This window comes from Hermetia illucens, chromosome 6 (genome assembly GCF_905115235.1).
Source record: "Hermetia illucens chromosome 6, iHerIll2.2.curated.20191125, whole genome shotgun sequence".
Classification (NCBI taxonomy): domain Eukaryota; kingdom Metazoa; phylum Arthropoda; class Insecta; order Diptera; family Stratiomyidae; genus Hermetia; species Hermetia illucens.
Genome location: NC_051854.1, coordinates 9542666 through 9569529, shown reverse-complemented (window position 1 = coordinate 9569529; position 26864 = coordinate 9542666). Strand labels below are relative to the sequence as shown.

General features: G+C 43.1%; 2 long non-coding RNA genes across 2 annotated transcripts in view; both read right to left on the bottom strand.

Moving 5' to 3' along the window:
* Positions 1–5131: 5131 nt before the first annotated feature.
* Positions 5132–5669, bottom strand: LOC119659895. Its single transcript, XR_005250382.1, has 2 exons — positions 5577–5669; positions 5132–5500 (listed from the first exon to the last, which is right to left on the bottom strand). It is a non-coding gene; the product is annotated as an uncharacterized LOC119659895 (long non-coding RNA).
* Positions 5670–6077: 408 nt separating this feature from the next.
* LOC119659151 overlaps positions 6078–26864 on the bottom strand; it is a 65149-nt gene continuing 44362 nt past the window's right edge. The window contains exon 3 of the long non-coding RNA XR_005250324.1: positions 6078–6367. This is a non-coding gene — a long non-coding RNA (uncharacterized LOC119659151). The remainder of the gene's footprint in view (positions 6368–26864) is intronic.

Here is a 26864-nt window from a genome sequence, read left to right as displayed (position 1 = left end):
GGATGTGATCAGTCGTAGATCCTCCCTTTCGACCGTAGCACTCGGGTCGGGTTGTACGATTCCTCGTGCGCGGTTGGGTCGTCCTTTTCTTTCTTTTTTTCATTTTCAGATTTAGCTCTCGTGTTTTTTATTTCGTTTGGCTCTCGCGAATCCCCGTGTTTGATTTATTTTCCCTAGCCTGCCTAGAACAAAGGCGTGCAAATAGGTAGCTTCAATATTTGCGGATGGACCTTCATGGCCAATTTTGCCATCTTTTTAGGTTTTTTGGATAGCTCTCCACTTTTGGTCATCTCCGGCCTCTTAGGATGGTCTTTCGACCGTGGACCTTGCACTTTTGTGCATTATAAATGGTTAACTTTATTATTTCAACATAAACCAACTCTTGGAACCCTCTGAAGATATGTTCTTCTTACGAGTTTTCAGCATCTATGTTTTCATTTCCTTTTCAAATTCTTTCTTGTTTCATTTTTCTTTTTTCCTTTTCATTTCCTTTCCTGGATTTTAAATTTTATTCCTTTTTAGTTCCTTTCTTGGTTTTTATTTTTAATTCTATTCAGATGTGGTGATTTAAAATTGTTGTGTTGATTTATTGAATTCTTCTCCTTAATTCCCGCGATTTCATATTAATCATAGAGGCATCCTCCAAGAAGGAAAAGCGTCGATTGAAGGCATGATCATGAATCTTGCCTCTCAATCGCGGTGCTCGGATCTTGAATTTTACGGCTCCGTCGAGCTATTTCGCGTGTGCTTTCTAATTGGTTCACATCCGAGCAGATGCTTTCTCTTCAGGTTTCCACGAAAGAAGTGGGCTGCCACCAGCGTGTGTCTCTGATTAAAAGGGGATGTGGGCTTACGGTTTCATACATGTGAAAAAGTGAGACATCATTTGATGAGGGAGCAGTGTGACCTAAGCGGCTCACAAGTGTTATATGCTCCTTTTAACAATTCTCAAAACCTCATAAAACCCCTCAAGACCAAATGGAAGGCACCTTACTCCCACTTTTTTTGGTCGACGGATTGCCCTTTTCGGGCTTAACACCCAAATATCAAAAGTTAAAAGGGGTCAAAGATCCCTTATGGTTTCGTACCATAAGCAATTCGCCGCTATTAACCGATAGTTTTAGGAGATCTCGAAAAGGTGAAATCAGTGGAGCGAGTTCAGTGTTGCAACTGTCAAAACTTGCAACTTGACTTTCGCCCAAAATTGCTCGATAATGCTCAGACCCCCAGGGATTAAAGAGCCATCCATTTGAGCATTCATTCTAGACCTACGATGGAAGTTCCACATTGCCGAAAATGGGTATCCAGCAAGTTATCTTAGGTGCCCTGCTTATAAAGACATTATAGCTAGATACGAAGCTGGCTCAACTGTCGCAGCGCTTAAGTAGCAATGCGTAAACTTCACCGGATATAAAATTATCCGAAATGATTTATTCCGGCTCTGATTGCCATGACTTATAAGTCTTGGGCAATCTCCAGTGCCGAATTCAACTCAAGGCACAGCTCCTGGGCGACAAGCCGATTAGTATAAATGGGAAAACATTGCGAAAATGGATCTACGACCCTTTTTCGCTCGCCAATATGAAGATGGTTTTACCCGATACATCGACAAGACTGAGTAGTCAGTCAATCTTTGACTACTTAAGGCTCTGTGGCGAAACCAATCCAATCCAATCAATTTTCCCGCAAGGATTAGTCCTGTCGGCAACCTTCTTCTCAATAGATGCAACCTATATTCTTCTCCAATATTCTACTTCGTTAAAACAGTATTCGATTGCCGACGACCAGATCCTATATATCTTTTTACGGAATATCGAAGGTACCCAAAAGCGATCTTTCCAATTTCTAAATTCATTTCCAAGTCATCTTTAGAGGCACATCAAAATTTACTAGTAAGATGCTATCTAACTTACGGAATGCCAGTATCAAAGTCAGATCAACATCCTCACAGTGTTCGCCACGAAATACCTGGGTATCCATTTAAATTTCCGATCACCCCCTGTCACACATGTAAACTCCATTCTATCCAACACCATAGTTGATTATTGTTTGGGATAATGACGGATCCTAAATCCACATCCACTTGATATTGGACCGGACCAAATGAAGAGCAACTTACTCTCATGTTTTTTTTGGTCCACGGACCCCTCGTTTGGGGCATTGCACCCAAGTATTCAAAAATAAGGACTAACAGTTTCGGCCAGGGCAGAGACAACTCTTATCCCAAACAATAATCTAGCTTTATCCTAGCTTAGGCTCAAACTATTGGCGGTTTAACTTGAACTTAATTTCGTTAGTTCCTATTTTTTACCATAGATGATTTTAAAACGTTATGGTGAATTCTCAAAAAAAAATTCGCATTCCGTCCCGAGATAAAACTTCACTACCATAAGCAGCCCATCCAGCCTTTAATCATGTATTTCAAATTCAACGCTGACGAACACGTGAAAGGAGATCGAATATCCTTACCTTAATCCTATCTACACTTCAACCAAAGCGTCGGTAATGAACGTCTTTCTTGTCAGATCTAGGCCTGCCTTAATAAGGAACTCCAAGGTCAACCAATTCGATATCCCTAAAAGCTGCTTGGCGTCGTGGCCTACCCCATCGTTGCATCTTAGGCAGAGTCTGCCTCGTTTTCTTTTTCTCCTAGTCTAGAATCTATATTGGCTCCCCTATATGTTCTGACATTCATCAAGGTTGAGAGGTGGCCGCGTTCAATTAGCATGTGGTCAATTTGGTTGATCCCGTCTGGAGAGCCCACGTATGTTTGTAGACCACTTTCCGCACAAGCCAGGTACTTCCAACAACCATTTCGATGGATACTGCTAACTGAATTATGCGCAGTCCGTTATCATTGGTATCCCTATGTAAGCTATGGGAGCCGACGTATCGCCTGGATACGGGCTCCATCCCTACTTGACTGTTGAAATCTCCAAGTATGATTTTGATATTATACTTAGGACAGGCTTTGAATTGCCTCGTAGAAGGTATATTTCTCCGACTCTGCAGTCTCCTCTGTAGGGGCGTGAACGTTTATAAGGCTTATATTTCTAAACTGGCCTCGCAAGCGGAGAGTGCACATCCTTTCGCTTATATTTTCAAAGCCGATAACAGCAGGCTTACTTTTTTGGCTATATGATATAGCGACTCTTCTCCAGGAAACCGATCCTTGTCCATCGCATCTCTTGTAATGCTGTTACATCAGCCTTAAATTGGGACAGGGATCGGCTAGCTGATCAGCAGCATTCGGTCTGTGCAGGGAGTTCCCGTTCCATGGTAAAATGCGCAAATCGTTTATCCGTTATCGTTGCGGGTTCGTCATTTCGAAATCCATCCTGCCCGAGGCTCCTTCCGTGGCTTCATAGCATCGGTTTTTCGTGTAGGATTGTCAGCCTATGCTGCAAGTCCTGCAGTTCCGCAGTGATCCTGTTCTCGACCTTAGGTGGGGACTCAATGCTACCGGTCTGCTGCGTCTACTCTAGGGCGCCAAAGCTAAAGCCATCACCACCCGCCAACCATGCGAAAATCGTGGCTGACGTTTTCAAGGGTTTGGAATCCTGTACGCATGTTCTAATTAGGACGGACGCTCCTCGGAGGTCATTGCAGCTGATCTATGAGGGACCTCTCAGCTGGAGGTGTTTTCTTGACGAACAAGCAACTTGCGTGTCAGACAGCGAAAATTGTTTATCGGTGTCAGTTGGAGTTCGAGACAAGATAACCCGAAGGAAAGAGGTGACTCTTCTCCACTCAATTTAATTAAGTTAATAAAATGAAATTAAAAAAAAAGTGTTTAAATTACGCTATCACGGATGCGATCAGCTCCTTGATCGCAACGATCTACTATCATGAGGGGCCCGGTTACGAACGCTGCGCATAGATAAAAGGAAGCCTAGTTAAAGTATGTTAGCTAATTCCGCCCCATGATATAATACTTAAATGTGGCTCCACGGATAGGAAGGTTTTAGTAGGTAAAAATCCCCCGTCTCCAGGACAGTGTCTTTGAAAATTTACACTTCCTTAAAAAAAAACAGATAGACTAACAGACAGACATTGAATAAATTTTAATAATTATGATTTACTTCACATAAAAGACACCTCCACCTTCCAATCTCATGAATAGAATCTTTTTTATAATAATTTTTCAATGTATCTTTTGCATCTTTCTTCTTTTGTATCTTTTGCAGGTGGTCAGCGAACTGACGCATCATTTAAAGCGTAAACGCCCCCTACAATGGTCAAGCTGGACGAAGATGATAATTCTTTTTGTATAAGTTAAGATGCTTCCTAAAGAAATCCTAAAAAAGTGTATTTTTATAAAATTTTGAAATGGAAAATTCCTTCAAATGTATGTTTCATGCTTGTAATTTTGTTGAAAATGGAAAAACGCTGCCAATAAATTTTATTAAAAAAAAAGTCTGTTTTTTTACTATTTAATTTTGTAATTTGTAATTTGCTCCTTTTCTAGGAACCATCCTTTTAAAGCTTTCATCTGATTTTCCTATTTTCTGTAGATTTTTCCGAGCCCCAACCTAAACTACTCAACGAAGAAGTTTTCCATCGTCTATTAATTTCTGGAACTAACTTCCTAAATATATTTTTTCTGCCCTTTTCTGCAAAAAATAATAATAAGTCCTTCCACAATGGAGGCTAGTTCATTGGGAAATGCTCCGCCATAGAGTAAACATTACCCTCCGTACAGTCAATGCATTCTATGGGCGCATCATATTTACAATTGGGACAGGCTCCGGTTTCAATAACAACAACAGATTATGCAGTTATCGCCACGATAAGACGCCATTGCACACTGAACGTGTTTTGCATAGAGTGGGCCCCGAAAATGTAAACAAAATAGAATTTGTTTACAAACAGATTCAGTTCCCAGTCTCGGCACAACAATGCACAATTTGGGCCGAACTATTTTACCTGCTGCGGATTCTGGTCGCCTAGTACTCTGGGCTGAATTTTCTTAAATTTAGATCGAGTCCAAAGCGACGTCGTTTCGGGAGACGTTGTTAGAATTTCCAAATATGGCTTCCGACCATTTAGGGCCATGAATGCAGAGGAAAGAAGCAAAATCGGCGCATTTGAAGGGTTTTTATTCCAGTTTGAGTAAAAAAACAGGATTTACGTGGAGAATATAATTTTATTAACAGAAATTGGTGAAGGATACAACATACGCAACGCGGTATACAATTCAAAAGAAAGACACAAAATTATAGCAATGCACTGTTCCTGGGCCGTTTCGACAGCGCCGCAAAGGACAATTCCCGACAAAAAAGGCAGCGGATCCTGACGAAAACACTGTAGATGGCCTCGGAATGCAGGGGTCCCGGTATAGAGGTCTTGGAAGCTCCTCTTACACCCTCCAGTAGCACGGATCGTCGACAATGGCGTTGATCTGGATCTGGACACTTTTCGGGATTATTCTCGCTTTTCAGAGTTGCAGTCGATGTTCTGATGAGGCACGGCTGTCCTGTAAACATGTCCTGGTGTGGTCCTGTAAATATATAAGAAAAGGAAATGGCTACAAAGATTTAATCGGCAAATTGAAATGTCGGTCGAGATGTGTTTACAATGGCACCACGTGAATTGCCGACTCGATCAATCTGGTCGGTGTTTTCAAATGTCAACAAACACCCAACCGGTCGGAAGGTAGTAACCCTACTAAGGCAGGTACCCTGAATCGGGGACGCAAACGTAAACAAACTCAAAGTAAACAAAGTCTTCTTCTTCTTCGCCAGAGTAAGCAAACTCAATGTAAACAAAGCCAATGTAAACAAAACCAAAGTAAACAAACCCAAAGCATTTCACCTAATCTGGTTTGCTTGCTGCAGGTTCTGGGGGCCTAGTATTTTGCTCGAATAAATTGAAATTTTGCTGGAAGCCACTTTGACTCGCGATGATGGTCGTCGGTGTAGGGCCGTAGTTATTTTTAATGGATTCGGTGAGAATATTTTTGAGGAGTATCGAGGATGGTAAAACCGCTTGCAGTCAATTCTTCCTTACCAAATAAAATCGATGCATTCATTCTTATTCCGATTAAAGGAAAAACAACAGTTTTGGTGTGAAAATAGTTTTATTAACAATTGGTTAAAAATATAAAACATCTTTACATATTTATGAACATATTACAATGCAAGACCGATAGTACCGTCCGTCTGCGACGGAGAAGCAACAAACGGTGCCGAAATGAAGGAGCTGGACGCTGAGGTATGGTGGATCAGCAGGAATCGCCGTCTGATGAGTCCTGGAAGCTGCACTGATATCGTCACACAGCGCAGAGTTTCCAAACCAATATCGCCGAGCTGCGCCTTCAAGCATTTCCCCGTAGTTGGTATTCGGATGGAACATGCCGGATATAGTCCTGTAAAAAATAAGAAAGGAGATGTTTAGGAAGATTTGAATAAAAAAGATGATTACAAAAAAGAATTGTAAAATTGCAATTAAACAGAAAGGATTAAGGTGGGAGGAAGTTGATAAGGGACAGGGCAAATTTATGGTAGTTCGAAGCCAGATTTGACGAAAAACGTTTTTAAATCGAATGGAAATCGAAGCAAGTTGCTCCATTTTCTTGGTTTCAGAATAGAGCAGTTCGCAGTTCGTAAGAGACTACCACTCACCTCTAGTTGCGTCATCTTGTAGGGTTCCTACGCTCATTTTGAGGGTTTTGTGGAAAACATAACTTAATTAACCCTCCGACGAGTGAATAGATCGTCGTCGCCGAGGCACTACAGCCATTTTGGGCATTGACCTTCAGGATGCCATTCCTCCAAACATCCCATACATGTAAAAGGAGGGTGTCAATTTTTTTCCACCCAGTATAGTATTGCACGTTCACTTTACTGTCGGAAGAAATTATCCCCTTCTGCGCCTTTCCCTTCAATTTCACTGGAAAGTGGAAAACTAATTTATGGATTTATTTGACTAATTAACATTTCAAAATCCAAAACGTCTGCACGTCCGGCGTTTGGAACAAGAAAAAAGGTACCGCACTCCACCGACCTCGTGCTAGGCCGCCGTTGGTACTTCAGCCGCTGTGTCGGTTGGTACTTCAGTGCGTCGGCGGAGGGTTCGCTCATTGCGACACACTGCCGGCAATGGTCCAGACCTCCGTTCTTCCGTCACATCACTCTACCCACAGCTGAAACCGCGCTGGTTCCGTTGAAGGAGTGCTCCCGTCGCTCCAGGACTTTAAAGGGGCCTTATATGGTGGGTGCAGCTGCCTTGAAAGAGCATCCACACTAATGGAGCCTGTGAGCATGTTTCGAGGTCCCTAGGGTGCCTGGATTCCCTAGTCCGTTATGATTAAGGTTGGTCCACCAAAGCACGGAGGTCATTCTCGACAGAGGGTGTCGGCACATGATTGTGCAGTAATGTCCATCAGAAATATTACTTCAGGCCACCGCGTAAACCTGTTGATGATTACGAAGCAAGATTTGTATGGCATGGGTCCCTTGTCTTAAGTCTCGCAGAGGAAATAGAAATTTAAGCCGAAGATACGAAACTCCTTGAGCTCGTATTTGGCGTTTGTCCTCAAGCTGTGGAGCGTAGTCTTTCTGCGCCTCGGCGATTGCCGTGTAATTAACCGCGGCGAGGACTCGAGATTCGTGATAAAGTGTCCGCAACGACGTTGTCTTTTCCAGACACGTGTTGTATATCGGAAGCAAACTGGCTGATGAAGCTCAGTTGCCGAAGTTGCCGAACCACTTCAGTGCCGCTGCTCCTAGGGCAAAGGTGAAGCACCGTCTGATGAGTTGCCTCTGCCCTGGTACGAAAGCGAAGTCTTCGGCCTTCTTTTAATAGGCATAGCTTATCGGAGCGACAGTTTTGTTTTCGTCAAGCTCATTGAGCCATCGACACCGTAGAAGTGGTTTTGAAACTAGCTCCAGACGCGATGGCCTCTAACAAATGTTGTGCCGTGGTAACATTGCTAAAATGGGTGTCACTAGTTATTTGACTAAGCTCCTTGGAAAGGATATTTCGGTGCGATACGGATGAGGGATTTAAGCAGTACACCGTCAAAGCCACAGTACCACAGGGCTCAGTGTTGGGTTCCCTTATGTGGAACGTGATGTCCTTCGCATGCTAAAAGAGCCATGATAATCAGTTTTGCAGATAATCTAGCGTGGATGTCGTCGCGAAACAACTTGAAGATGTTGAAGTGTATGCTGGCAAAACCATCAGCGCTGTTAAACTGTGGCTGGTCATGGTACAAAAGATGGAGGCGGTCTTGATTACCAACCGTAGGAAAAGGAATACGATTAGTATTCAAGTTGATGATTACATCATCACTTCAAAGCCTTTGCAAATACTAGCGTATCGTTTGCACGGATGATGCCTAACATCAGAGGTCCAGGATATGGCCGCAGATTACTCGTGGCCGGAGAGTTTTGCAGTAACCTGTTATACTCGACACTGGTCTACTACTGCACTAGGATGTGGGAACAATCGAAGAAATGTAAATATGACTTTCCGTTTAGTGACATTAAGGTTGTGCAACGCCTTCACGACAATCTCAGTCGAGGCAGCGTGTGCCATTACGGGAATGATCCCGATGGACATTTTGGCAAGTGAGCCATGAATGCAGGAATGAATATACCTGAAAGGGATACAGAATACCGAAAAGTGGCAAGGTGGAAGTCGTCGGAAAATTGGCAATAACGGTGAGATGACTCACAGAGGGATCACTGTACCCACACTCGGTGAGATTAATTACCACCCTACCAATTCCTGTGAGGGCATGGTGGTTACTGGAAGTATCTGTTCCTATTCGGGATGGATAAATCATCGTTTTGCCCTGAATGATGTTACAAGCTTGACTGTCCACAATTTTTCTCAGAGAGGAAGGTGCTCTGAAACACTTGCTTAAAATCAGCATAAGCAGCATATTGTCGTGGAAATGCTGAAGATGGAGGCAAACTGGTGCGCGGTAAATTCCGCAATCACAAGGAAACAGGGCAAACTTGGAGAAGCGGAGCGCGCAAAGAGGATATGAAGAGTTGAAGGCTTGCTCGCTTAAAGCGCAGATGATTTACAGAGGAGGAAGAAGAAGAAAGTGGAGATGGTTTTAGTGGGTAAGAATCCCACACACTGCTGCAACCTGCAACGTATGTCCTTGTGGAGGATCTGTTTGGGTATGTACTTCATATCATGGTCAGTTTGTAATTTGCGAGTTCAGTGGCGGATGGTCTGTTTTTGCATAAGGAGAGGGAAAGGAGTCAATCTAGGCGATGAAACTGCAAGTGATTTGGGGTTAGATTAACTGCCTATAAAAGCAAATCTTGACTTTTGGTGGAGTAGGCTTGTCAAAGCGGAGTATGGGGAGCAGTGATGTAAGGGGTGTTGGGTAGGTGTGAGCTGTGAATGATGCCAAGGTAAATTGCCTGGTTCATTGTTGGAATAGGAGACATGCAAATTCTTAAAGGCAGATTTCTGATGTTGGAAACTGTTTTCAGTGTTATCTTCACTTTTCGCCTTTTGTCACAAAACCTCACCTGAGGTTATATGGTACCATGGGAACCGGGATGACCCCTTGTTCCACGAAACTTCTTGTGGGATATGTTCTCGGCCCGGTTATTTGGGGTTGGCCATTGGGGTTGGACCATATCGTGGGCAGAGCTCCTTGTGGGCTCAAGCGTGGAGCTGTGTTATACAACTCGAGCGCCGTTCCCTTCAGAGGTATTAGGTAGGCTTCGCATCGGTATGTATATTGAACCTGCACTCAGTACAACCAGTACTGCGGTGATGGTCATGGTGGGCTCTGATTGTGGTCTCCAAATTAATCCGAGTCCGAAGATAACCGTGGGATTATGTGGTGCTCACGTTAAACTCTCAACACCTCCATGATTGCCACCCTTCTAGAAAGCTAAGGATTAGCGGATGGAAATGACGAATGTTATTTAGCTTATAAACGAGTCTATTTTACGGAGTCAAATGTTTTTCTAATGTGAAGGCGTGTGTAAGCGTTTTCTAGTTATTTCCGAGAAGGACGTCGGTTTTGAGGACTAGGGAGCATGCTTAACCGAATGGTTCATTTAGTTGGCGAAACGAAGCCCGGGATGTAGTTGTTTAAGAGGGGTTAAGAGAATCTAAAAAGGGCTGTAAACCGAAGGCTTTTCGTTTTTCTTTGGAATGGGTGTGATCAGGACACTTTCTGCTCGAAGTGAAACAGACGAATGCCTGTTTCACGAGCAACCAATAATTGAAAATTGCTGCAGAGCTTTCTTAAGGGTTTTGGAAGGCATTTTCTCAAGTGTTTTGGGCTTTTTAGGATTTTTTTGCAGTGGATGTCTTGCAGAATATTGCCCAGGAGAGAAATAAAATTATGAAAATTAAAGGAGCGAGTTGGCACGAATTCGTCCTCAAGTGGTTCAGTATATTCACGAACCGTACGGTCAATTTTCTCGCTGGTAACATTCCTGTTCGATGGTAGTTGGAGCTGGGATAGTTTGTCTTTCAAAGTTCGGTTTGTGAGGCGCATGTTGGCTATCTTAAAATCCGGCACTGTGAGAGTGGAGAAATGACTCGATTGGGGAGTTCGATATCAAAGACGATGACATCCTAATCACTGATATAAGGGCGGTTTCAAGGGATGGTACGGTGTTTGGATTCGAAGCAGTTAAGTTGAGGTATGAACTGTTTTTTACATTGTAGATAGGGAAAGCCGCGCTAAAATGGAAAATATTACAGGCAGCGGGGTATATGGTCAGCAACCGGGACAGTTTGGAATAGTTATTATTTACGCAGGAGTCCGGAAAAGAGCTTTGTCCAGCGTTTAAGTTGCTCCACGATTCGCTAGTTTTAGTGGAGTATGGAGGAGCGGTCCATGCAAAACGATTTGATGATGGATAAGTTCTTTGGATCAAATAATTAGTTTAGATGGTGGTGGGAACGGACATATACGAAGCCGGGTGTGATTTCTTTCGAGGCGATGGTAGCCTCTAGGGATTTAGAAAGACTTATTTTGCGATAAATTTGCTGGAGACTCAAGAAAAGTGGGTGGGACTTTAATTCTGTATCTGTCAGTGCGAAAAAGGTCGAATTTTGGAAAGGTGGGTTCGTAGCGACAGTGCAACATGCAGTGGTTTCACACTGGAACAATATTTATATATTGCGTTTACTTAAGAGCAATTCGAGCTCGCGCTTAGCAGCACAATTTATAACAAAGTTGAACTCAATAGTGCTAACATACATAGTTTGATGCCATAAGGTGAATCATCGTGTTGATGAGGATAATGTCACCCTGAATTACTTGGATTGTTGAGCGTGCTGACCCGAGACGGCTTGTTTAGAAGACATATGTAGGGCCCTAGGGCTTGGGTTGCGGTTGTGTATTTCTTCGAACGACAAGGTTGCCCGGGAATAGACATCACCAGAGACCTAGTGGATGGTATCGGACTGGTCCGGGATAAAGAGACGTTTTTTTGGGCATTCCTCCTCGTCATCACTTGGACGAAGAGGCGGCAGACCGTGGTTTACCGCACACTTATGACGACACTTTACAGGTTGAAAAATTTTAAAATGGCCTTCGCAAAACGTTCAATAATAACACCTGGACCTTTTTATATTTTTTATCTTTTATTTTATTATTTTGTATTAACTAAATTCACGATGTTGAATCATTGCCCTGTTGCTTTGAGGCCAACAACCTAGAGCCGTTTAACAACTCGCTCTAAGCCTTTTCAATGCAGAAGTACACACGCTGTAATTCACGGAACCTCAGCTATCCTGCCGACGTTTTTATTCATCTCTCTCTCTTTTTCGCCTTAAGAATGGCTTGAGTGTTACGTGCAACTCTGCTTCGCCACCACATCCTTACAGTAAATGCGATCGAGCGTCCGTGATTTCTCCATCTATATACAAGTAGGGCTGAAAACACCCGTATTTGCGGACCAGCTGGATTAGGTAATAACCTCGATTGAACCTCGGCTGCCGATCTTTGATGAACTATGAGGTCCATATTCTGCTCGATTCTCTTTCCCAGGACTATTGCTATATATTGAGAGTGCGAGCTCTCTCTTTACAAATGACGGGAAATAAGGAGTTTCTGTCTCCTTTTCTGAGGAATTTAGACCTCTGCAATATTGAGACAAACCAGAACTGCAATCAACTTTATATATGGCTTCGAGGCGGCAAACGAAACTCACAAAACACCTCGCCATTGTGCTTACACTAGGCTTACAATACATATCCTTACTGAGCAATTCGCATCAATTGCGGATCACCCCGCTTTAAAATTATGTTGTTTTAATGAGAAGTCTCCCGCAGTACGTATTACGCAGTCAATTTTGGCTGGATAAGCTTTTCAACAGTTTCCCTGCTGTGTCAAACGATGGTACGCTGACGTGCATTAGCCTCGCAACCACCCAGTGGGAGGGGATAACACCAGCTGTCAAACATTCGTTGAAGACGCGCTTAATGAGGATGAAGCGGTACGAGTAGGTGAAGTGCCTGGATTGAGTACACCAGTGGAAACTGGTGCTTCGTCAAACGCAGAGCCAATGTCACAGAATTGGGCTGTTATACTGTGCTTCGTGAGCTATTGAGGAGGCTTTCAAGTAGGAATTCAGACAAGGTTTGTCGAGGAAAGTCTTTTAGGTGAAAGTATAGAGGATCAGGTCATCCGCGTATCGTAGGATGTTGAGAGGATTGGAGTAAGGACTTGGTTTAGGAAAATCAATGATGAACAGGAAAAATAGGGTAGTTGAAAGTACCGCAGCTTGGGGGATGCCTGCTAGGTATATATATGGGAATGAAAGGTGTTCTGGGGATTTTCGGCCACCTAGAGAGCTAGGGATTAGCTTGTAGAAGTGCAATTGGAAGTTGAGGATTTTAGGAAGCTTAAAAATGAAACCGTATTGAGTCGAAAGCTTTTTTTGATGTCTGGGAGGCAATCTATGGTTGGAGTCTTTTGTTTGATAGCGAGTAGAATCAGTGGTACCATTTTAAGAACAAGGAACAGAATGTTTTGGTTGATTGGTGAGCTGGAAGTCGGGAAGACGGAATTTTAGTCCTTGTAGGTCCTTGTCGGCTCGATGATCTTGGCGGAGGAAGATAAGATGGAAATAGGTCTGTATGCGAGCACTCTTCCAATCGGAAGTGAGATGGGCATTGAGGAAGTAGTGATTGACAATTGAGGAAAGGAAGGCTGAAATGCTTGGAGCACATTTATTAGGATTATAGACTAGATTCTGTCGAGACCTACCGATTTCTAGTTTTTAAATTTTACGATAAATGTCGTAATGATATTCACTGTGAGAAAATAGATGAGTGGGATGATGATTATCGTCGAATGTCACCCCCAGGTCGAGGATAGAGTTCAGATAAGACAGAGAGGAACCACCAAGAGAGTAGGAGAAAGGGGTGGGAGAGGTTTTAAGTGATTGACACATAGAGTGGCATTTGCTGACATTAGGAGCCAACTTATTAACTATGCACCAATGGACCAAAGTATCCAGATTTGCTTGCAGGGAAGCGCAGTCCATTGGGGACGAAATAGAGAGAAACAACTCGAGGTCATCGGCGTATAACAAGCAAGGATAAGTGAGGACAGAGGGGGGGTCGTTAATAAAGACTAAAATTAAAAGAGGTCCTAGAATAGATTCTTGTGGCCAGAGGAAGGGGAGAAGGACTAGAAGTGCAACCATCAAAGGAAGCGCTACTGGGTCGGAAGGAGAGGTAGGAGGCTACATGGCTTGCCTCCTACCTCTCCTAAGTGATGGAGGAATGTTGAGAGAGGCGAGTTTGGACAATAGTATCTCATAATTAACGGAATCGAAGACCTTAGAAAGGTCGGTGTAAATGATGTGTACTTCCTGCCGAGAGTTGAGGCATTTGGCCACAAAGTTGGTGAAGTCCGGAAGATTGGTAACAGTGGATCGACATTTTATGAAGACGTACTGCTCCTTAACTATAAGGAGGCCGAAGTGGTGGTCAACCAGTCGTTCACGTACTTCTCGAGGATCTTGGAGCAGAATAGGAGAAGCGAAATAGAGTGGTAATTCTCAGCAAGAGTATGGTCGCCGTCGCCACAGACTGGGAAAATGGCCCTTAGGAAAGTTGAGCTTAGAGGACTCGCACATAATATGGGAGTTGAGGCGTGGCAGTTGTACCTCGAACTCAAGAGTAGGATGATGGGCATCAGGAGCAACATAGGAAAGAGCATGTTGGAGAGGACTAGATCGAGAGTGCGATTTAAATTATTTGTAGCGCAGTTGAACTGAAGAGCAGCACATGTGTTCATGAAAGTGAATAAAGGAAGAGACGAATGAGAAGAACAATTTGGAAATTGTGGAGGGCCGGGAATGTTAGGCCAGGATAGCAAAGGGAGATTAAAGTCACCGCAGGCAATGAAGAGAAAAGTGGGGAAGGTTGCAATAAGGAATTCTGAAGGACTTTCAAAGATTTCATCGTACAGAAAGGAGGGACTGAAGCAAGGGAAGTATACGCAACATATAATAAAAGGACCGACGTTGGGAGGGAAAACACGTAAGGTGATACAATCACAGGGGATGGAAGATGAAGAAAGGATGTATTCGGCTCGTAGGAGGACTTAATCGCGATCAAGGCACCTCTATCAGCTGACCTACCTTAGCTACACGGTCTATGTCGCAGCGGAAGACAGAGAACCCCTCGAGGAGCTTGGAGCTTAAAATCCTATCATCCCACACGTTTCAGTGATACAGAAGAGATGGTATTGGAAAGCTAGGGCAGAAAGATTGAAACACGTCAGCTTAGTATGTAGGATTCTCACATTTTGATAATAAACATTTCAGCTTCACGCATGAAAGAGGCAACGGAGATAAACCAGCTTTACTTCTGATGTAATTAAGAACTTCATCAGAAGAAGTAGAATAGGCAAATCTGGTAACGAAAAGTTGCTTAGGCGGTGCTGCAACTTGCAGCAGAAGGCCACCCGAGTGTGTAGGAGAGGAGTTCGGAATAAAGGCGACTGATGTCTTGTGCACTGCGGCGAAAGACATTGATAATCCGGTGGAAATATAGCGCGCTGAAGATGCATTAGCTGCTACTGGAAGAGTTATGGAACTACCAAGTATTCCTATCGGCGGCTGAATAGCAGCCTATCCTGAGGGAGCACTTCGACGGGCGAAATTTGGGCTGGAGGGTTCGCCGCGAAGGTCGAAGCTATCGGTTGGAGTAGCAGGGTTACGTGCACGGGGGGACATACGTATAGCACCCGTGTTTTGAGCAACTTTTGCGGGCATGCTAGCTGAAGCTCGTAGCGGGGATGATCCAATCACCGATGATATATTCACGCCGCATAAGGCACCGGATAGCGAAAGTAAGCCCGGGGATGCACTTGGTGGCTGCAGATTGGTGTCGTTCCAAATGCTTGCTGGAACGCCACAATTGATTGTTGGATCGCCACTAACGCCACTGTGTGCTGGTGCAGAAGCTGGATCGCGTCAGAGAGCGTAGGGCCCTAACAACTGTTATAGCGGCAGGAAATGCACTTTTGATTCAGAACAGTTCTCAGTGAGCTCTCGCTGGGAGTGTGAAAAGCTAAAACTAATGGAAATTGCAAAAACTGTAAAAAGAAAAAGTTCTTGCCAGATGGGGAGCGACCCAGGAGCTAGCTTGTAACGACACAATGTAATACCACTGAGCTTCAATGAGTTGGTTAGCAAGAATACGAACAGGAGTCGAACCGAGCTTCACTGCAGGCAGTTGGAAAAGCCTGAACGAAGAGAGAACAAAAAATAATAAAATCAGAAGACAAAATTATAATTTGTCCACTTAGATGCACAGAAATAAGCGCGTGGTATGGGTTGAAAACTCCGTTTCTAAGCAGTTTAACAATTTGTTTTTCCATCTCATTCTTATTGTAGGATATGGGTATGATCCGGAGTATGTGGATTCTTTAGTGGTGTCTCGTATCTCCCTTTTTATGCAGGCCATGTAAGTAAGCTTTTGGTCACGTTTGTAATATGCATTTGGACTTTTTACTTCATGCTATTATTCCCGATTATTTCGTCGAAAAAGTTGAAGCTCAAACGAATAAAGAACTTTAGTTTATCTATCTCTGATCCAAAAAGTAAAATTAAAAATGCTGACTGGATTTGATATTTCCGCCTTTTTTTCTCTTCGTTGAAATGGGCTTTCATACTTTGAATGCTCATAATCCTTATTTGACCCCGTGTGTATGAACAATTCTAATGGCTCTCATACCTTGACTGCTAAGAAATTTTAACCTAATAAGCAAATTAACTAAGTATTCTTGTTCCTCCAGCTGGATATCATCAAGCCCTTCAACTTAGCGAGGGTTTTGCCCCTAATTGTCGTCGTGTAATTATAATCTCCTATAGTTAGGTAGCGTTCGTGGACCGCAAAAATGGGACTCAGGGCTTCCATCAATCTCTACTTAGATAGATCTAATTTGCTAATAAATGGGAGGTTTTGAGAGAAGAAAATAACATTTATTGTATGGTATGGCATGGTATGCAGCAAATCATCATTTAACGTGATATCATATACGTCACATCTGCTTTGATGCGACTACGAATTTGAATATGATATGCAAAGCAAATGAGGCTTAAAACTATGATTAATAAGTTAACCCCCGCTGATACGGAAATAAACTTGTTTGTGACGACTTTCCAAAGAAATTTATTTAATGATCAAATTTCGTTTGGGGACTTTCAAATTTTATTTTCAAAAAAGCATTCATAGAATTCCTTTTGATGATATAATTCAACTAGAAGCTTATACTCTGACTATTACCACTCATCTGGCCATTTATTCGAAATTAATTCAAACCTCGATTACCGTCACTGGTCCGATGACTCCTCTGTCAACTATGACAAATTGGTTTTTTGTCACTTAGCAATCACCAATTAACTGAAATTGAATCGTATCATCCTGAACTCATCCATTTTCATTTCATCAATAACATTATTCACTTTTCTTAATTACGTTGTTGTTTCAGGAATGACTAAATAGTTTGGAAGAAACCTGCAAAGCTGCGCAAACCTCTAACGTTCTTCCCTAAAGGCCTTGTCTGGAGAGTCTCAATCGGATAGGAAGAGCTCCGCTAAGACGAGGTCTTAACCGGCGTGTAATTTATTTATTAGCCATTAACGATTCTAGTCTGGTCTTTGTATTAAGAATGGTCTCATCATTCAATCAATCAATCATTCAGTCATCAATCAAACACGTAGAAAGTGTCAATATCAAATTGGTGAGAAGCGCCATGACTTTGCGCAAACACTTGTACGTGTGTCTGACGAAGTGGTACCAAGTGTAATTTTAGATTTTATGTAGCTCTTGCTGGGGCGCGAAATTTTAATCATTATTTATGGTTAGCGCTTGGATGTCAGAATTCGATGGGTTATATTCTAGGAAAGCCGGGAGCTGTGCGGAATGGCTACCAGCAATTGCAAATTTCAAATATTGTTAAAATAAAAATGAACATCTCTGCCAGTTAGCAATAAACTTTTTGAAGGCCATTGACTTCAGAGATAATGACGAAGTCAAGAGTTACGAATTTTGAACAGTAACATGTGAAGCGGTTAAGGACCCACCATCTTGGCGATGGAATTTCGGCCAAGCTTCATTTAGTTTTCCAGAACAGAGCGATGGAAACTTTCTGAAATAAAGGATAGCTTCATATTGTAGCTGACAACAGAGAATTTGCTTTATGATTTAGTCACTTCCCAATTCCTTGCTTCATTATACAATCTTTCCGGAATCTCAAAATTACGCAGGGAGGGCAGCTGGTAAACTCGAAGTGACACTTTGGAATATACCATGAGAAATAGAGACGTACTAATGAGAAACCTATCCATTGAGCCCTATATGACCAGAGAGACTGCAAAACTTCTGGTGTGGGTGGGGCACCGGTAGAGCAGGTCTTACAAACGTTCCTAAATGAAGTACTTAGAAGCATAGTAGACGCTCCCTGGTTCATTCGTAATGAGGATCTGTATAGGGACCTGAAGGTACAGTTGATTAGGGAAGTCATCAAAGACCAAGAAATTAAACAGCCATCGACTACGATCACATGGAAATAACGCAGTCCGAAAATTGACTGATATCTCTAATGTAATGAGACAACTGAAAAGAATGAAGCCTGAGGTAAGTTACTGAGGAATAGTCAGTTCCTGAGCGAAGCCAACTGAAAGTGCCAGCACACTTGGCCCAGGGGGTCTTCTACCCAACAAAAATGAAACTTAAATATGCAAAGAAAGCTGCTAAATGGGGAAATCTCAGCCGTACCTTGGCGAGAGGTTGCTTTGGTGGGTAGCAATCCCACACTCTCAGGGATCGTGAACCCTAGGGTTGGTCTTTTGAAGATTTCCACCGCTTAAAAAACAAGGAACATTGTTGACAACTCTTCTACATATGCAGATTGTGATGATATAGATAAATGCAATGACAATTGCCGGGAAGTATCGCTGTTACAAACTCGTAACGAAAGCTAAGCCAAGGCCGTGTATAGTAAAGATCAGATGGCTTCAGAATTGGACGGTCTACAACTGATCAATTGCTCCCACTAAAACTTGTGCTTGAGAAATGCTGAGAATTTAACAATGGGTACCAGCTTTTTGTAGACTGTGAGCGAGCTTACAATAACATTGTAACATAATGTTAAAAAAAATTCTCGGTTTTGAAATCCCAACCAAGTTAATGCGAACGACGAAAATTATCATGGACAACGCAGAATCTCAGGTCTCTCTCTCAGGATCTAAGGAGAATGAATATAGAGCTTCAACACAAATGAAATGATTTTGAAATACAGAGGTTATCTCGCTTTTCAATACAGTTCTGGAGCAACTCGTTCGAAGAAGTCCCATCGACACCACTAATAAAATCAACCACTGCATCTCTAGTGCGTCTAGTTGGTCCAATATGGGGGTGATCAGACTTGCAGATTAGGTGCAACACGGAGTTCTAATCAAACTCCGCAAGCTGCAGTGGTTAGTCCAAGTAGAAAGTGTGGACGAGGTAAGACTCCCCAAGCGCACGATGAAGAGTGACGCTTTAAGAACCCTATAAAAAGCAACACCACAAGAAAAGGTGGGAGTACACAATACATATACGACTACAGCAGAAGCTATTAGGATTTGACAATTAATAATAATAATCGTTTGCGCAACAGTCCATATTGGATGAGGGCCTTCAAAGTTGTTAGAGCACTTCATTCAAGACCGCAACGATACATTGCAGTACACTGTAGGAGATAATCTGGTCAGCATTGCGCCCGCCCGAGATTATTACCCTGATTTGACTCAGGTACTCATTCACAGCTGAGTCGACTGGCGTCCGACGTCAAATTACGATACAATTCCCACTGCCACCAGTGAGATTTGAACCGCGACCTTCCGTACGACAGCCTTGTGCTCTAACCACTCAACTATCCGGACACAAATACCGAACGAAATCAATGGAACCGCGGTTTTTGGATGCAATGTGATCTAAAGGCAACATAGGTGCCAGGATAAAAACGTGGGATAGTAGCCACGATGGAGCGTAAAACCTGGAAAACGTCTGCGCAACAAATCCAACTGGACGTGGTGCCCGCTGGGATTTATTTTTTTTCGAAAAATTGCAGGCGAAAAAGGACGCAGGCAGGGTCAAAAAACAACCGGACAAACTTTAGCAATTAGTCCTCCAGGTTATTGAGGGGTTGCGCTTATTAAATCCAACGCAGAAAACTGCATTATAGAAAGCGACATCAAAAGCCTATACTGGATTGATGATAAAAAGACGAGCCTTGCAAAAAAATTGCATTTTCTGGTGAAACGAGTGTTCCCTCTACAGACCGAAAGCTGCTCAGCAGCTAGCCGATACTCTGCCCAAATATAAGACTTATGTTACAGGGTTAAAAGAAATACATTAGACAGGGATCGGCTTCTTGAATAAGAGCCATTGCAATATGCTACACAATAAATTATAGTAAATCCAGTAAATCATGCGCTTGCAGTCATATTCCAAAAAGTAAAACCTGGTGTTATCAACTTTGAAAACAACCGAATGACTAATCACTCTGCTTTTGTACTGCAAATTCCAAAATATAAGCGAGAAAAGGGTACATTATACGAATTAGGAGGAAGAACCATGGAGGCCTGCTCTAGATATGGAACCAAAACCATAACATAGGGCCTTATATGGTGGGGTATAGCGGCCTCCGAGGAACATCCACCCTAATGAGAATCTGCGAGCAGGTCGTGACAATTACAGCTGGTACACCAAAGCTCCTGATCCATTCTTGACAGAGGGCCTCGGCACAGGATTGGGCCGTAATGTCCATCAGAGGTATTGCTCTAAGCCACCGGGTAAACCTGTTGATGATCGTGAGACAACACCTGTATCCATGCGAGTTTCGCAAAGGGCCTATGATGTCGAGATGGATGATGTGGAAGCGCTTGGTCGACCGAGAGAATACGCCTACTTTCTTTTTGACATGTTTGTTGATCTAGCGGTGACTAGCTACTTCGTCGTTCTGATGCCTGGATGTGCAAGATCGTGTACTGCGTGGAATACTTCCTTGCGAAAATCGAGACCTTTCCCCAGAGTGGAAGAGGGGAATGATTGTCAAGATCCCAAAGACAGGAACCCGTCTTGGGTGTAATAATTGAAGGGGTATCTACGTGCTCCTTGCCGTCGGAAACAAAGGATCTTAAATAATCCTGGAACGGATTAAAAAACATCTAGAAAAGTTAATCGACAGAGAGCGGACTGGTTTTCGCTCCGGATCCTCCTGCATTGACTATATCAATAGAACACGGATCATTTTTAAACAGTGCGCAGAGTTTAGATGTTTGCTGTCTCTGCTCTTTGTCGATTTCGAACGTGAAAAGTGAGTCTATCTAGAATGGTCTACTCAGTAGGGACATTCCGTAGAAACTACTAGCTATTATCAGGGTGACATATAATGGTGCCAAATGTCACGTGCTGCACCGAGGTAAAATCTCGGAGGATTTTTAAGCTCAAAGCGGAGGTTGCTTCCCGTGACCGATGTTATTTCTTCTTGTTATCGGTGATGTTCTTCATGCCGCTTAGTCAGGACGACGTGGAGGAGTTCAATGGACCATGACATGTAGGAACTGAGCCGATATTCAGGCGATAGTCCGGCGGGCATAGTTTCCATAAGTTTTTCAGACAGGCCCCCGTTCAACCAAATTGAGCAGATGTCAATCGAACATATAGCGGAGCCAATACAGACTTGTATAACTACCTCGTCCACATGTTGTTCCGAGCTCGAATAACATCCCCACCTCGAAAACCCTCTGACAATCAAGTGAAAGTTAACGCCTACACGGGGGAAATGGATGCGGCTCAAAAACTGCAACTAACAAAGATCCGGGAGATGAAGTACCGTCAAATGATCTTTACAACCACATAAAGAACATTATCCGAAACTGAAAGGAGTCGAAAGGAGGCTTTTCCACCGGGCCTGAAGTTTTCTCGGTGTTCCGAAATAGAAATTTCAAAGAAAAAAATCATTTTCACCATGGACCTGTATCTTCTCTTTACGGCCTTGAAATTGTCATTGGGACGCATGCAAATATATTTGGATTCAGTAGCAAAAAAAGTAGGAATGGCTTGATAGACTACAATTTTAAACTAGTAACGGAACGCCCTGTGAGTTGGGGCTTAAAAATATACTCAAAGTCTTCCCCGCTTGTCGTAAGAGGCAATTAAAAGGGATTGAAAATTGTGGGCTAACAACTTGCAAAATGTTGAAACACTACTGTTAACGAAATGTCAACAACGGCTCGGATAGGGACTGACCTGACGAGACAGACAACGGCCATTCAAAACGGACTACGATTTGTTACTGGAATGTGCGCACGCTCCTTGACAACGGTAGCGAGGGACTTCAGAATGCTCGCTTTCTCCAACTTGAGCTGGAATTCCAGCGATATAAACTGGAATGTCGAATTGGTGAAGCTCAGCGCAAAACCGAGGTATCTGGAGTTCCTTATTAAGGCAGGCCTAGACCGGATACCGGTCGTTGCGCTATTGATGATAATGATGATGATTTTGGGCCTAAGCGAAGTAAGATGGTGGGACTCTAGAGAATACCCCTCTCCCTCTTGTGGCAATGTGCGTTTGTACTCTGGAAAACCAAGTGGTAGCAGGCGTAAATCCGGCGTCGGGTTGGTTTCGGCGACTACCACAAGACGCGCTCTTTTTACCTGGGAGCCGGTTTCTGGCAGACTTCTAACTGCTAGATTTCGGTTCAAGTTAAGGAGCATCACAATTGTACAATGCTAGGCGCCAACGGAGATTTCCAATGTAGTGGAGAAGAATGTTTTCTATGAGCAATTAAACGCAGTTTAGGGAAAGCTTTCTAAAGGTGACATTGCGATCGTGATGGGTGGTGTAAATGCCAAGGTGGGGTTTGACAACACCTTGCTCGGACATGTGACGGGGAAGCACGATCTTGGCGACCGTAACGGCAATGGTGAGAGATTCGTGGATTTTTGCAACTTCCACCGCCTCGTAATTGGTGGCACACTTTTCGCCTGCCGTAAGGTACGAGCAACCAGATCTACCACTTCACATATCCGTAGCAAGAGAGGCGCTGACATCGGCCTCGAAAGGGATCATCATCTGATGGCCGTTTACGTTTACTTACGTATTGGATCCGCCACTTCTCGCTGTCACTCGACAGTGGGATAACTATCTTGCTGATCAAGCAGCAGATCTAGTCAGTAACGCTCCTGAGACTATCAATAAACATTGGGCCGCCATCAGAAATGCTCTTTCCTCGGGTGCTGCACAAGTCATCGGTTGCGTCTCGAAAGGGCGTTATAAGCTCTGGCTGACTTGGAAATCTTGGGAGCAGATCAATGAACGAAAGGGGCTTAAGGCTCTACTGACCGCTACGGGTGATGGCGGGCGTGACGCGCTCGAACTCCAATACCGAGCAGAATCCGGAGAAGTTCACCGTAGTGTACACTGTGACAAAAGATAATTTTCTATTGTGCCGGTCACTGAAGCGGAATGGAATGTATATTGCATCACGAAAGAGCTTGTATTGGGCCACAAATCTTACGATGGTCCTGTGGAGCACGTTAACGGTCGACTTCCCATCCACGATGACAAACAAATTAAGAGGCTGAAAGAACACTTAGGCGACCCCGCTTGTGAACGGGACAAAGGCTGAAGAAAAAGAAGAAGAAGAGGTTGAAAGAACACTTGACCAGGGTCCTTAACCGAATTGCACGTAAGGTTCCTCCTCTTGCGGATGAAATGGCTAGTTAACGTAACACTGGCTGCTCCAACAAACATAAGAGAAATCCATCGGCCATCTACACTAACTCAAACGCAGGAAAGCCGCTGGGCTCAACATCTCCCCGCAGAGTTATTCATCGCTGCACCTGCAGTTACTCCAGATCTACTGCTTCCATTCGTACGGGAATCTTGGAAATCCGAGACCTATTCCAAAGAGTGGAAGAAGAATGATCGTGGATGATCGTTAAAATTCCAAAAAAGGGCACTCGTTTTGGATGCGACAATTGGAGGGGCATCCGCGTACTCCCAGCCGCTCCAAAGATAACAGCTAAAATAATCCTGGAACGCATCAAACAACATCTCGAAAGCCTAATCGAAGGAGAGCAGGCTGGTTTCCGCCCCGGATCCTCCTGCATCGACAATATTAACCCGGATCGTCCTGCATCGACAATATTAACACCGATCATTTTCGAACAGTGTGCGGAGTTTAGATCTTCGCTGCACTTGCTCTTCATCGATTTCGAGAAAGCTTTCGATACTATGAACAGGGAGTGTATCTGAAGTGCTCTACGTAAGAAGGGCTTTCCGGAGCAACTAATAACTATTATCAGAGCGACATATGATGGGGCAAAATGTCACGTGATGCATCGATGTATTCGAGGATTTTGAGGTCTATTCCTTAGAACCCAAGAAATCAAATGAAAAGGATTATCGCATCTTCTTTCAATGGGACCTGAATTACTTTGGAATTCTTTATGGAAGTCAGTGATATATTAGCGGATTCGCTTTGTATTTGCTACCACCCCTTGTACCGGCAGACACAGACACAAAAGATGGTAATTGAAAACCATTCCTCCATGGCAACAAGCTTCGCATAGTGGAATGAAAACTAATTTCGCAATCAAATAAGCAGCCAATAATTGCCATAATCAAAAAACGCCCACTCATTACATTCCAGCCCAAATTGGCCAAAAAAAACTTCTCGACTGTCAAAACTCAAAACCTAATTGTACCTACAAGATAGTCTACACAGGTGCCTAATGAACCCCCTAAGAGGAATACTGTCTGACAATTATTGGTTACTTCTCGGACAAATAGGCATGACAGCCAACGACGATGGAAACGTAAATGAACCCACATCAAGCGGACACCACAATACGCCGCCTGAACCCTGGCCAACCTCCTGATGTATGCCTGCAGAATTAATGGGCTCATTAGACAAAAAACGTCCCAAGTCTCATTAATATAAAAATTCATGATCGGCAATTTGGCGCAAAGGCCGAATGACTTGAAGCCAACTCGCTATCATTGATGGATGGTGGATTGGGATCTTTTCCATTCATTACTGCATTCATCAATGGAATCAATGCTAGACCATTTTTGGACGCACTTCGTGACCATATTTTCTTTGACTTGTGGAAGTTTGCCATTCAGTAATGAGATTACGTCACGAAATGATTGAACAGTGAACTGGAGAAATGATTTTGTGGTCTCTGTGGTTATATGGGCAGGGGATACTGAAATTATGGAATTGGGTCTTCCTTATACGGACAGCGGAAAGGTGAGTATGGATTCCTTACCCAGATGTGCATCACTGATCCTAACAGAGCAACAATATCAAAATTGACTTTGAGGTAGATTATTTTAAAACATATTTGGGGTGCTTACATAAAGGGGTCACTTGAAGGAAAAAGTAGAAAGTTTCATACCAAATTAGGTCCCAATATCGTTGGTCCTGGACAAAGCAATGGTCTGGAATGGCTATAAGCAACACATTCCCAATCAACCCTCATCATTTTATGAACTTATTTCGGAAGCCGACCAGCGTAAAGGGAGCACATATTTCTCAATTAAAATCTCATGATTTGAAGATTACTCATTTTATAATCAAAAGAATGCCAAAAGCTTGGAGCCCCGGAATGGACAATTGGCATTCAAGACCGAATTAATTAACCGTGATTGGACTATAGACGCAAAGCATCCAATTGACTGACCGCTAACTGAATTGAACTGAGACTACGCGAAACGCTTCCATATTCCTGGGCGAAAAGACAGCCGCCCAGTTCGATAACACGTGGTTTGACTCATCGTTGATAGGAAGATGAGAATTCTGTTTAGCTTTCATGGTGAAAGATACACCAGTGGGAAAGGAAGAAGTTTGGGAGACTGGATGTTGTGAGGATAAGAAAGGAAAGCAAAATACGAATCCATACATTCTATTGAGGAAAGTAAATTTTGAATTTGGGAAAGTCTAATTTTGGAGGAGCCTCAAAACAGTTGAAAATCTGAAGTTCAAAGTGACGCCCTCCTTGACACTCCCCATCGACGAATCACCTCGCCCTATAAGAATAATCACGATCCTTCCCTTTCATCACCATTCCCAATAAAATTAACTTTCCTTTCCCAACTGGGGATTCCTAAGAAACCGCTTGTCTGGGGCGTTCACCCAAAAGTTAAACAAACTTCAACCTCTCGAGTGTTACTTGTCAATGGAACCTTGAAATCTTGCAAAAATCAAAAGTAAGATATTATTAAGTTGTAGATGGGAACGCAGCAAACAAAGACGAAACACTTATGGGAATTGTGTTTGTTTCTCATTGTGAAGGAGACGAGCAATCTGAAGTTGATGACTTTGTGACTCAAGCAACTCAGATGATGCAAAACCAACTATATTTTTATTACGATTTATTTATGGCCAATATTGGGACAATCAAGTGGAATTTTATGAAATATTTTGGATAGTATTTGATAAAAGAGTGATAAAAGTGATTAATATCGATTTTATTGGGACGAAAAAGAAGCGGTCATTCTTGGACCAGAGCAAAATAGATAGAAGACGCTAGCCTTAATTTTTGGGATCGCGTGGTACTTGAAGGAGTGCGCAATTTATTATACGAGTCCGAAGACTCCTCTTATTATTACCTTTTCTAGTTAGGAGGGTTGCATGAGCTTTTGAAGACAGTAAGCTAGACAGGAACTTCTTGAGGGACTTCGATTATCAAGATTAACGAGGTCTTGATTTTCTGGCAGGAGAGGTGCTAATATCTTCTTTTGCGCAGCAAGTCTATTTCCTTATACATTTCAGGAAATCACACTCGCAATTATGGTGGGACTCATTTTAAATAAGTCACGAAACAACAACTGCCTACTTTAATTTTTCGGGAGGTGAAAATCTTCGAAGGACCAGAAGGGCCATTAATTTGCTTCAAAACCGTTTTTCTTATAACGCAAAGGTCTATGATAGCTTGTCTGGGTTTGCCAAATCTCCCATTAGGTGCGTCCGTTCATGTGGGGTAGGGAGCGCCCGGCGGATGCGTTATGGGCATGCCAATGTGGGCATCAGGAGATATGAGCGCATGGCCATGCTTATACACAGACCGGGTAGGTGGGAGCAAACGCCCGCCCGTGGATAAAAATTGGCTATGGGAAGGGTACCTAGAAAACAACACAAATATGGAGAACGAGAGAGGAAGTTCGTTTACGATGCAAGGTTTCGAAAACCATTACCAAACCCATTCTTGGTCTGAGTGTAATTATGCGGTGTTTCTAGCGATTAATTATTTGAAATAATAAAAAACTTGTTTTTTCTTATTCGCTAGTGTTGATATTTTTATTGCTGCAAATACCGATATTTCGGGAACCACTTGTTCCTTTCATCG